This window comes from Columba livia, unplaced genomic scaffold (genome assembly GCF_036013475.1).
Source record: "Columba livia isolate bColLiv1 breed racing homer unplaced genomic scaffold, bColLiv1.pat.W.v2 Scaffold_106, whole genome shotgun sequence".
Taxonomy (NCBI): Eukaryota; Metazoa; Chordata; class Aves; order Columbiformes; family Columbidae; genus Columba; species Columba livia.
The window spans coordinates 2,539,648-2,553,228 of NW_027043011.1; positions in this window are offsets into that span (position 1 = coordinate 2,539,648).

Genomic DNA, 13,581 nt, shown 5'->3' on the forward strand with positions numbered 1-13,581 from the left:
AAGATATGGGACAGAGGGTGAAAGCAAAGGGAGCAGGAGAAAGGGAAGGAAGAATAAAAAAAGTGTTGGGCTGCAGAAGTTAGATGGAGGAATTGCAAGAAAAGGGGCAGGAAGCAGGAGAGTGAGAGAAAAGGAAAGAAAGAAGAGACATGCAGCCAGACGAGGGGTTAGTGAGAGAAGATGAGACAGAGAACAGGATGAGAAGGAAATAAGGCAAGGCAAGGACAGGCAAAGCAAGGCTAGGCTGCAGGACATTTTTTTGCTTTATAGTTTCTAGCATATTCGTTTTCAGATGAGGAGGAAAACCATAAGATCTTATGGATTAGGCCCAAGCAAAAACCCCAGCTACTTGAGACACTTAGACTAAGCCTGAAATACGAAAATCTCTCCATAAGGATGGTTTTTATACAGCATTCCACAATCTGCTGGCAGTAAAAAAAAATAAGCTGCAGATCTCCTTAGGCTGAGTCATGGTGCTTTGGTGCAGGAACCATGCATATCATGGGAATATTTCGCCATTTCTGCTCTGCTTTTCAGTGTATGACACCAAAAGACCCACCTGATGACATTCTTTCAAGAGCACAGGCAGCAATTTGCAGAATTCTGCTTCTTTCGGGAACTGAGAAATTGCTGAGCTGACACCAAGTCTTGCAGTGCCCCTGTCACCTGCAGAGTCACCGCATCCTCACCACGGTAGCGGGCATTGTGACAAAGGTTCTATGTCAGCTGGGTGTGGCAGCCAGGCAACCCCTAGGGGATGGGGAGCCTGCCAGCCCCGAGCCTGTCACTGCCTGCTGTCCCTGCTGTCACAAGCCAGGCCTCTGAAAACTTGTCAAACCGTGCCAGACGTGGGGCCAATTTGGCCCAAAGTCTCCAAGAGAAAAGTCGGGAAGAAAGTTATGGGACAGAGGGAGAAAGGGAAGGGAGCAGGAGAAAGGGAAGGAAGAATAAAAAGTAGTGTTGGGCTGCAGAAGTGAGATGGAGGAATTGCAAGAAAAGAGGCAGGAAGCAGAGGAGTCAGAGAAAAGGAAAGAAGAGACATGCAGCCAGACGAGGGGTTAGTGACAGAGGATGGGACAGAGAACAGGATGAGAAGGAAATAAGGCAAGGCAAGGACAGGCAAGGACAGGCAAGGCAAGGCTAAGCTGCAGGACATTTTTTGCTCTGTAGTTTCCAGCACATTCGTCTTCAGATGAGGAGGAAAGCCATAATACCTTATGGAATGGCCCAAGAAAAAAACCCAGCTACTTGAGACACTTAGACTAAGCCTAAAATAGGCAGATCTCTCCATAAGGATGGTTTTTATACTGTACTTCGACAATCGGCTGTCAGTACAGCAAAAATAAGCTGCAGATCTCCTTTGGCTGAGTCATGGTGCTTTGGTGAAGGAACCATGAATATCATGGGAATATTTCACCATTTCTGCTCTGGTTTTCAGTGTATGACACCAAAACACCCACCTGATGACATCCTCTCAAGAGCAAAGGCAGCAATTTGCAGAATTCCGCTTCTTTGGGGAACTGAGAAATTGCTAAGCTGACATCAAGTCCTGCAGTGCCCCTGTCACCTGCAGAGTCACCGCATCCTCACCACGGTAGCGGGCATTGTGACAAAGGTTCTATGTCAGCTGGGTGTGGCAGCCAGGCGCCCCCTAGGGGATGGGGAGCCTGTCAGCCCCGGGCCTGTCACTGCCTGCTGTCCCCGCTGTCACCAGCCAGGTGTCTGAAAACTTGTCAAACCATGCCCAGACGTGGAGCCAAAGTGGCCCAAAGTCTCCAACAGAGAAGTCAAGAAGGATATGGGACAGAGGGAGAAAGCGAAGGGAGAAGGAGAAAGGGAAGGAAGAATAAAAAGTAGTGTTGGGCTGCAGGAGTGAGATGGAGGAATTGAAAGAAAATGGCAGGAAGCAGGAGAGTGAGAGAGAAAAGGAAAGAAGAGACATGCGGCCAGACGAGGGGTTAGTGAGAGAGGATGGGACAGAGAACAGAATGGGAAGGAAATAAAGCAAGGCAAGGACAGGCAAAGACAGGCAAGGCAAGGCTAGGCTGCAGGACATTTTTTTGTTTTATAGTTTCTAGCACATTCGTCTTCAGACTAGGAGGAAAGCCATAAGACAGTATGGATTAGGCCCAAGCAAAAACCCCAGCTACTTGAGACACTTAGACTAAGCTTAAATTACGCAGATCTCTCCATAAGGATGGTTTTTATACTGTGCTTCCACAATCTGCTGGCAGTAAAAAAAAATAAGCTGCAGATCTCCTTAGGCTGAGTCATGGTGCTTTGTTGCAGGGACCATGCATATCATGGGAATATTTCACCATTTCTGCTCTGGTTTTCAGTGTATGACACCAAAAGACCCACCTGATGACATCCTTTCAAGAGCAAAGGCAGCAATTTGCAGAATTCCGCTTCTTTAGAGAAGTGAGAAATTGCTGAGCTGACACCAGGTCCTGCAGTGTCCCTGTCACCTGCAGAGTCACCGCATCCTCACCACGGTAGCGGGCATTGTGACAAAGGTCCTATGTCAGCTGGGTGTGACAGCCTGGTGCCTCCTAGAGGATGGGGAGCCTGTCAGCCCTGGGCCTGTCACTGCCGGCTGTCCCTGCTGTCACCAGCCAGGCCTCTGAAACCTTGTCAAACCATGCCCAGACGTGTGGCCAATTTGGCCCAAATTCTCCAACAGACAAGACGGGAAGAAAGATATGGGACGGAGGGAGAAAGCGAAGGGAGCAGGAGAAAGGGAAGGAAGAATAAAAAGTAGTGTTGGGCTGCAGAAGTGAGATGGAGGAATTGCAAGAAAAGAGGCAGGAAGCAGAGGAGTCAGAGAAAAGGAAAGTAGAGACATGCAGCCAGACGAGGGGTTAGTGAGAGAGGATGGGACAGAGAACAGGATGGGAAGGAAATAAGGCAAGGCAAGCACAGGCAAGGACAGGCAAGGCAAGGCTAGGCTGCAGGACATTTTTTGTCTTTATAGTTTCTAGCACATTCGTCTTCAGACTAGGAGTAAAGCCAGAAGACCGTATGGATTAGGCCCAAGCCTAGACCCCAGCTACTTGAGACACTTAGACTAAGCCAAAAATACGAAGATCTCTACATAAGGTTGGTTTTTATACTGTGCTTCCACAATCTGCTGGCAGTACAAAAAAATAAGCTGCAGATCTCCTTAGGCTGAGTTATGGTGCTTTGGTGCAGGAACCATGCATATCATGGGAATATTTCACTATTTCTGCTCTGGTTTTCAGTGTATTACACCAAAACACCCACCTGATGACATCCTTTCAAGAGCAAAGGCAGCAATTTGCAGAATTCCGCTTCTTTGGGGAAGTGAGAAATTGCTGAGCTGACACCAAGTCCTGCAGTGTCCCTGTCACCTGGAGAGTCACCGCATCCTCGCCACGGTAGCGGGCATTGTGAAAAAGGTTCTTTGTCAGATTGGTGTGGCAGCCAGGCTCCCACTAGGGGATGGGGAGCCTGCCAGCCTCGAGCCTGTCACTGCCTGCTGTCCCTGCTGTCACCAGCCAGGCCTCTGAAAATTGGTCAAACCATGCCCAGTCTTGGGGCCAATTTGGCCCAAAGTCTTGAAAAGACAAGTCGGGAAGAAAGATACGGGACAGAGGGAGAAAGCGAAGGGAGCAGGAGAAAGGGAAGGAAGAATGGAAAGCCCGAATTAAGAGGGAAATCAGCAGCCCACTTGACGTGCATGTACACTAATGCATGCAGTATGGGCAACTAACAAGAGAAGCTGGAAGCCATCGTGTAGCAGGAAAGCTATGACATAGTTGCCATCACAGAAACATGGTGGGATGACTCATATGACTGGAGTGCTGCTATGTGTGGCTACAAGCTCTTCAGAAAAGATAGGTAGGGTAGGAGAGGTGGAGGGGTGGCTTTATATGTTAGAGAGTCACTCGACTCTGTTAAACTTGAGGTCAGTATGCAGGTTTGAGTTCCTGTGGACCAGAATCAGGGGAAAGTCCAACAAGGCTGACATCCTCGTGGGTGTCTGTTATAGACCGCGCAACCAGGACAATGGAGGAGATGAATTATTCTACAAGCAGCTGGCAGATGTCTCAAAATCGATGGCCCTTGTTCTTGTGGGTGACTTTAACCTGCCGGATATCTGCTGGGAGGTCAATACTGCACAGAAGAGGCAGTCTAGGAAGTTCCTAGAGTGTATAGAGGACAATTTCCTTCATCAGCTGGTAAATGAGCCCACCAGGGGCAAGACCCCGCTAGACCTACTGTTTACAAACAGAGAAGGGCTGGTGGGAGATGTAGTGGTTGGAGGCCGCCTGGGGCATAGCGACCATGAAATAATAGAATTTTCAGTACTCAGAGATGCAGGGAGAACCATTAACAAAACCTCTATGCTGGACTTCCCGAGGGCAGATTTTTGCCTATTCAGAAGTCTAGTTCAGAGCATACCCTGGGAAACAATGCTTAAAAACAAGGGGGCCCAGGAGGGTTGGACATGCTTCAAGCAGGTGGTTTTGAGTGCACAGGAACAGGCTATACCAGTGTGCCGAAAGGCTAGCCGGCGGGGAAGACAACCGGCTTGGCTAAACAGGGAGATTCTGAATGAAATCAGAAATAAAAAGAGACTTTACCGACTGTGGAAAAAAGGCCTGGCTACTTATGAAGGATTTATGGAAATAGCTAGATCATGCAGAAAAAAGATCAGGGAAACAAAAGTGCAATTTGAAGTTAACTTGGCCAATTCTGTCAGGGATAATAAAAAGTCCTTCTTCAAATATGTTAATAACAAAAGGAGGGGCAAGGAAAACCTCCATTCTCTGTTGGACTCTGAAGGAAATATAGTTAACAAAGATGAGGAGAAAGCTGAGGTACTTAATACCTACTTTGCCTCAGTTTTTACCAGTGAGACAGGTGGCCCTCAGGACAACTCATCTCTGGAGGTGGTTGACAGAGATAGGAAGCCAAATAGGCCCCTTGTATTCCAGGAGGAAATAGTTGGTGATTTACTGAGCCATCTGGATCCTCACAAGTCTATGGGACCAGATGGGATCCATCCTAGGGTGATGAGGGAGCTAGCAGAAGAACTTGCCAAGCCGCTCTCCATAATCTTCCAACAGTCCTGGCTCACTGGGGAGGTCCCATATGATTGAAAATTGGCCAATGTTACCCCAGTCCACAAAAAGGGCTGCAGAGCTGACCCTGGCAACTACAGGCCTGTCAGTCTGACCTCGGTGCCTGGCAGGGTTATGGAGCAGATCATGCTGAGTGGAATCACACAGCACCTTCAGGATGGACAAGGGATCAGACCCAGCCAGCATGGGTTTAGGAGGGGCAGGTCCTGTCTGACCAACCTGATCTCCTTTTATGATCAGGTGACCCAGCTGGTGGATGAGGGGAAAGCCATGGATGTGGTCTATCTGGACTTCAGCAAGGCCTTTGACACTGTCTCCCATAATATACTCTTGCAAAAGCTGGTAGCCCATGGCTTGGACAAGTGTACTCTACGCTGGGTTAAGAGCTGGCTGGAGGGCCGGGCCCAGAGAGTGCTGGTGAACGGGGCTGCATCCAGCTGGCGGCCAGTCACTAGTGGTGTTCCCCAGGGGTCAGTGTTGGGTCCAGTCCTGTTTAACATCTTTATTGATGATTTAGATGAGGGGATTGAGACCATCATCAGCAAATTTGCAGATGACACCAAGTTGGGAGGGAGTGTCGACCTACTGGAAGGCAGGAGGGCTCTGCAGAGGGATCTGGATAGACTGGAAAAATGGGCTGATTCCAATGGGATGAAATTCAATAAGGCCAAGTGCCGGGTGCTGCACTTTGGTCACAACAACCCCCTGCAGCGCTACAGGCTGGGCACAGAGTGGCTGGAGAGCAGTCAGACAGAAAGGGACCTGGGGGTACTAATTGACAGGAAGCTCAACATGAGCCAACAGTGTGCCCAGGTGGCCAAGAAGGCCAACGGTATCCTGTCCTGTATCAAAAATAGCGTGGTCAGCAGGACAAGGGAAGTGATCCTTCCCCTGTACTCTGCATTGGTGAGGCCACATCTGGAGTATTGTGTTCAGTTCTGGGCCTCTCAGTTCAGGAAAGACATTGAAGTGCTGGAGCGGGTCCAGAGAAGAGCAACACGACTGGTGAAGGGACTTGAACACAAGCCCTATGGGGAGAGGCTGAGGGAGCTGGGGTTGTTTAGTCTAGAGAAGAGGAGGCTTAGAGGTGACCTCATCACTCTCTATAACTACCTGAAGGGAAGTTATAGCCAGGTGGGGATTGGTCTCTTCTCCCAGGCAGTTAGCAATAGGACAAGGGGGCATGGGCTTAAACTCTACCAGGGGAAATTTAGACTGGATATTAGAAAGAAATTCTTTACAGAGAGAGTGGTCAGGCATTGGAATGGCCTGCCCAGGGAGGTAGTGGACTCGCCGTCCCTAGAGGTTTTTAAACTGAGATTGGACAGGGCACTTAGTGCCATGATCTAGTAAACGGACTAGAGTTGGACCAAGAGTTGGACTTGATGATCGCTGAGGTCTTTTCTAACCCAGTCGATTCTGTGATTCTGTGATTCTGTGATTATGTGATTCTGTGAATAAAAAGTAGTGTTGGGCTGAAGGAGAGAGATGGAGGAATTGCAGGAAAAGAGGCAGGGAGCAGGAGAGTGAGAGAAAAGGAAAGAAGAGACATGCAGCCAGACGAGGGGTTAGTGAGAGAGGATGGGACAGAGAACAGGATGAGAAGGAAATAAGGCAAGACAAGGACAGGCAAGGACAGGCAAAGCAAGGCTAGGCTGCAGGACATGTTTTCGCTTTATAGTTTCTAGCACATTCTTCTTCAGACTAGGAGTAAGGCCATAAGACCGTATGGATTAGGCCCAAGCAAAAACCCCAGCTACTTGAGACACTTAGACTAAGCCTAAAATACGCAGATCTCTCCATAAGGATGGTTTTTATACTGTGCTTCCACAGTCTGCTGGCAGTACAAAAAAACAAGCTGCAGATCTCCTTAGGCTGAGTCATGGTGCTTTGGTGCAGGGACCATGCATATCATGGGAATAGTTCACCATTTCTGCTCTGGTTTTCAGAGTATGACACCAAAACACCCACCTGATGATATCCTTTCAAGAGCAAAGGCAGCAATTTGCAGAATTCCGCTTCTTTGGGGAAGGGAGAAATTGCTGAGCTGCCACCAAGTCCTGCAGTGTCCCTGTCACCTGTAAAGTCACCAGATATTCGCCACGGTAGCGGGCATTGTGACAAAGGTTCTATGTCAGCTGGGTGTGGCAGCCAGGCGCCCCCTAGGGGATGGGGAGCCTGTCAGCCCCGGGCCTGTCACTGCCTGCTGTCCCTGCTGTCACCAGCCAGGCCTCTGAAAATTGGTCAAACCATGCCCAGACTTGGGGCCAATTTGGCCCAAAGTCTTGAAAAGACAAGTCGGGAAGAAAGATATGGGACAGAGGGAGAAAGCGAAGGGAGCAGGAGAAAGGAAAGGAAGAATAAAAAGTAGTGTTGGGCTTCAGGAGTGAGATGGAGGAATTGCAGGAAAAGAGGCAGGAAGCAGGAGAGTGAGAGAAAAGGAAAGTAGAGACATGCAGCCAGACGAGGGGTTAGTGAGGGAGGATGGGACAGAGAACAGGATGAGAAGGAAATAAGGTAAGGCAAGCACAGGCAAGGACAGGCAAAGCAAGGCTAGGCTGCAGGACATTTTTTCGCTTTATAGTTTCTAGCACATTCGTCTTCAGACTAGGAGTAAGGCCATAAGACCGTATGGATTAGGCCCAAGCAAAAACCCCAGCTACTTGAGACACTAAGACTAAGCCTAAAATACGCAGATCTCTCCATAAGGATGGTTTTTATACTGTGCTTCGACAATCTGCTGGCAGTACAAAAAAATAAGCTGCAGATCTCCTTACGCGGAGACATGGTGCTTTGGTACAGGGACCATGCATATCATGGGAATATTTCACCATTTCTGCTCTGGTTTTCAGAGTATGACACCAAAACACCCACCTGATGATATCCTTTCAAGAGCAAAGGCAGCAATTTGCAGAATTCCGCTTCTTTGGGGAAGTGAGAAATTGCTGAGCTGCCACCAAGTCCTGCAGTGTCCCTCTAACCTGTAAAGTCACCAGATATTCGCCACGGTAGCGGGCATTGTGACAAAGGTTCTATGTCAGCTGGGTGTGGCAGCCAGGCGCCCCCTAGGGGATGGGGAGCCTGTCAGCCCCGGGCCTGTCACTGCCTGCTGCCCCTGCTGTCACCAGCCAGGCCTCTGAAAATTGGTCAAACCATGCCCAGACTTGGGGCCAATTTGCCCCAAAGTCTTGAAAAGACAAGTCGGGAAGAAAGATATGGGACAGAGGGAGAAAGTGAAGGGAGCAGGAGAAAGGGAAGGAAGAATAAAAAGTAGTGTTGGGCTTCAGGAGTGAGATGGAGGAATTGCCATTAAAGAGGCAAGAAGCAGGAGAGTGAGAGAAAAGGAAAGAAGAGACATGCAGCCAGACGAGGGGTTAGTGAGAGAGGATGGGACAGAGAACAGGATGAGAAGGAAATAAGGCAAGGCAAGGACAGGCAAGGACAGGCAAAGCAAGGCTAGGCTGCAGGACATGTTATAGCTTTATAGTTTCTAGCACATTCGTCTTCAGACTAGGAGTAAGGCCATAAGACCGTATGGATTAGGCCCAAGCAAAAACCCCAGCTACTTGAGACACTTAGACTAAGCCTAAAATACGCAGATCTCTCCATAAGGATGGTTTTTATACTGTGCTTCCACAATCTGCTGGCAGTACAAAAAAATAAGATGCAGATCTCCTTAGGCTGAGTCATGGTGCTTTGGTGCAGGGACCATGCATATCATGGGAATAGTTCACCATTTCTGCTCTGGTTTTCAGAGTATGACACCAAAACACCCACCTGATGATATCCTTTCAAGAGCAAAGGCAGCAATTTGCAGAATTCCGCTTCTTTGGGGAAGTGAGAAATTGCTGAGCTGCCACCAAGTCCTGCAGTGTCCCTGTCACCTGCAGAGTCACCACATACTCGCCACGGTAGCGGGCATTGTGACAAAGGTTCTATGTCAGCTGGGTGTGGCAGCCAGGCGCCCCCTAGGGGATGGGGAGCCTGTCAGCCCCGGGCCTGTCACTGCCTGCTGCCCCTGCTGTCACCAGCCAGGCCTCTGAAAATTGGTCAAACCATGCCCAGACTTGGGGCCAATTTGCCCCAAAGTCTTGAAAAGACAAGTCGGGAAGAAAGATATGGGACAGAGGGAGAAAGTGAAGGGAGCAGGAGAAAGGGAAGGAAGAATAAAAAGTAGTGTTGGGCTTCAGGAGTGAGATGGAGGAATTGCAGGAAAAGAGGCAGGAAGCAGGAGAGTGAGAGAAAAGGAAAGTAGAGACATGCAGCCAGACGAGGGGTTAGTGAGAGAGGATGGGACAGAGAACAGGATGAGAAGGAAATAAGGCAAGGCAAGGACAGGCAAAGCAAGGCTAGGCTGCAGGACATGTTATAGCTTTATAGTTTCTAGCACATTCGTCTTCAGACTAGGAGTAAGGCCATAAGACCGTATGGATTAGGCCCAAGCAAAAACCCCAGCTACTTTAGACACTTAGACTAAGCCTAAAATACGCAGATCTCTCCATAAGGATGGTTTTTATACTGTGCTTCCACAATCTGCTGGCAGTACAAAAAAATAAGCTGCAGATCTCCTTAGGCTGAGTCATGGTGCTTTGGTGCAGGGACCATGCATATCATGGGAATATTTCACCATTTCTGCTCTGGTTTTCAGAGTATGACACCAAAACACCCACCTGATGATATCCTTTCAAGAGCAAAGGCAGCAATTTGCAGAATTCCACTTCTTTGGGGAACTGAGAAATTGCTGAGCTGCCACCAAGTCCTGCAGTGTCCCTGTCACCTGCAGAGTCACCACATACTCGCCACGGTCGCGGGCATTGTGACAAAGGTTCTATGTCAGCTGGGTGTGGCAGCCAGGCGCCCCCTAGGGGATGGGGAGCCTGTCAGCCCCGGGCCTGTCACTGCCTGCTGTCCCTGCTGTCACCAGCCAGGCCTCTGAAAATTGGTCAAACCATGCCCAGACTTGGGGCCAATTTTGCCCAAAGTCTTGAAAAGACAAGTCGTGAAGAAAGATATTGGATAGAGGGAGAAAGCGAAGGAGCAGGAGAAAGGGAAGGAAGAATAAAAGTAGTGTTGGGCTTCAGGAGTGAGATGGAGGAATTGCCATTAAAGAGGCAGGAAGCAGGAGAGTGAGAGAAAAGGAAAGAAGAGACATGGAGCCAGACGACGGGTTAGTGAGAGAGGATGGGACAGAGAACAGGATGAGAAGGAAATAAGGCAAGGCAAGGACAGGCAAGGACAGGCAAAGCAAAGCTAGGCTGCAGGACATGTTATAGCTTTATAGTTTATAGCACATTCGTCTTCAGACTAGGAGTAAGGCCATAAGACCGTATGGATTAGGCCCAAGCAAAAACCCCAGCTACTTGACACACTAAGACTAAGCCTAAAATACGCAGACCTCTCCATAAGGATGGTTTTTATACTGTGCTTCCACAATCTGCTGGCAGTACAAAAAAATAAGCTGCAGATCTCCTTAGGCTGAGTCATGGTGCTTTGGTGCAGGGACCATGCATATCATGGGAATATTTCACCATTTCTGCTCTGGTTTTCAGAGTATGACACCAAAACACCCACCTGATGATATCCTTTCAAGAGCAAAGGCAGCAATTTGCAGAATTCCTCTTCTTTGGGGAACTGAGAAATTGCTGAGCTGCCACCAAGTCCTGCAGTGTCCCTGTCACCTTCAGAGTCACCACATACTCGCCACGGTCGCGGGCATTGTGACAAAGGATCTATGTCAGCTGGGTGTGGCAGCCAGGCGCCCCCTAGGGGATGGGGAGCCTGTCAGCCCCGGGCCTGTCACTGCCTGCTGTCCCTGCTGTCACCAGCCAGGCCTCTGAAAATTGGTCAAACCATGCCCAGACTTGGGGCCAATTTTGCCCAAAGTCTTGAAAAGACAAGTCGTGAAGAAAGATATTGGATAGAGGGAGAAAGCGAAGGAGCAGGAGAAAGGGAAGGAAGAATAAAAGTAGTGTTGGGCTTCAGGAGTGAGATGGAGGAATTGCCATTAAAGAGGCAGGAAGCAGGAGAGTGAGAGAAAAGGAAAGAAGAGACATGGAGCCAGACGAGGGGTTAGTGAGAGAGGATGGGACAGAGAACAGGATGAGAAGGAAATAAGGCAAGGCAAGGACAGGCAAGGACAGGCAAAGCAAAGCTAGGCTGCAGGACATGTTATACCTTTATAGTTTATAGCACATTCGTCTTCAGACTAGGAGTAAGGCCATAAGACCGTATGGATTAGGCCCAAGCAAAAACCCCAGCTACTTGACACACTAAGACTAAGCCTAAAATACGCAGATCTCTCCATAAGGATGGTTTTTATACTGTGCTTCCACAATCTGCTGGCAGTACAAAAAAATAAGCTGCAGATCTCCTTAGGCTGAGTCATGGTGCTTTGGTGCAGGAACCATGCATATCATGGGAATATTTCACTATTTCTGCTCTGGTTTTCAGTGTATTACACCAAAACACCCACCTGATGACATCCTTTCAAGAGCAAAGGCAGCAATTTGCAGAATTCCGCTTCTTTGGGGAAGTGAGAAATTGCTGAGCTGACACCAAGTCCTGCAGTGTCCCTGTCACCTGGAGAGTCACCGCATCCTCGCCACGGTAGCGGGCATTGTGAAAAAGGTTCTTTGTCAGATTGGTGTGGCAGCCAGGCTCCCACTAGGGGATGGGGAGCCTGCCAGCCTCGAGCCTGTCACTGCCTGCTGTCCCTGCTGTCACCAGCCAGGCCTCTGAAAATTGGTCAAACCATGCCCAGTCTTGGGGCCAATTTGGCCCAAAGTCTTGAAAAGACAAGTCGGGAAGAAAGATACGGGACAGAGGGAGAAAGCGAAGGGAGCAGGAGAAAGGGAAGGAAGAATGGAAAGCCCGAATTAAGAGGGAAATCAGCAGCCCACTTGACGTGCATGTACACTAATGCATGCAGTATGGGCAACTAACAAGAGAAGCTGGAAGCCATCGTGTAGCAGGAAAGCTATGACATAGTTGCCATCACAGAAACATGGTGGGATGACTCATATGACTGGAGTGCTGCTATGTGTGGCTACAAGCTCTTCAGAAAAGATAGGTAGGGTAGGAGAGGTGGAGGGGTGGCTTTATATGTTAGAGAGTCACTCGACTCTGTTAAACTTGAGGTCAGTATGCAGGTTTGAGTTCCTGTGGACCAGAATCAGGGGAAAGTCCAACAAGGCTGACATCCTCGTGGGTGTCTGTTATAGACCGCGCAACCAGGACAATGGAGGAGATGAATTATTCTACAAGCAGCTGGCAGATGTCTCAAAATCGATGGCCCTTGTTCTTGTGGGTGACTTTAACCTGCCGGATATCTGCTGGGAGGTCAATACTGCACAGAAGAGGCAGTCTAGGAAGTTCCTAGAGTGTATAGAGGACAATTTCCTTCATCAGCTGGTAAATGAGCCCACCAGGGGCAAGACCCCGCTAGACCTACTGTTTACAAACAGAGAAGGGCTGGTGGGAGATGTAGTGGTTGGAGGCCGCCTGGGGCATAGCGACCATGAAATAATAGAATTTTCAGTACTCAGAGATGCAGGGAGAACCATTAACAAAACCTCTATGCTGGACTTCCCGAGGGCAGATTTTTGCCTATTCAGAAGTCTAGTTCAGAGCATACCCTGGGAAACAATGCTTAAAAACAAGGGGGCCCAGGAGGGTTGGACATGCTTCAAGCAGGTGGTTTTGAGTGCACAGGAACAGGCTATACCAGTGTGCCGAAAGGCTAGCCGGCGGGGAAGACAACCGGCTTGGCTAAACAGGGAGATTCTGAATGAAATCAGAAATAAAAAGAGACTTTACCGACTGTGGAAAAAAGGCCTGGCTACTTATGAAGGATTTATGGAAATAGCTAGATCATGCAGAAAAAAGATCAGGGAAACAAAAGTGCAATTTGAAGTTAACTTGGCCAATTCTGTCAGGGATAATAAAAAGTCCTTCTTCAAATATGTTAATAACAAAAGGAGGGGCAAGGAAAACCTCCATTCTCTGTTGGACTCTAAAGGAAATATAGTTAACAAAGATGAGGAGAAAGCTGAGGTACTTAATACCTACTTTGCCTCAGTTTTTACCAGTGAGACAGGTGGCCCTCAGGACAACTCATCTCTGGAGGTGGTTGACAGAGATAGGAAGCCAAATAGGCCCCTTGTATTCCAGGAGGAAATAGTTGGTGATTTACTGAGCCATCTGGATCCTCACAAGTCTATGGGACCAGATGGGATCCATCCTAGGGTGATGAGGGAGCTAGCAGAAGAACTTGCCAAGCCGCTCTCCATAATCTTCCAACAGTCCTGGCTCACTGGGGAGGTCCCATATGATTGAAAATTGGCCAATGTTACCCCAGTCCACAAAAAGGGCTGCAGAGCTGACCCTGGCAACTACAGGCCTGTCAGTCTGACCTCGGTGCCTGGCAGGGTTATGGAGCAGATCATGCTGAGTGGAATCACACAGCACCTTCAGG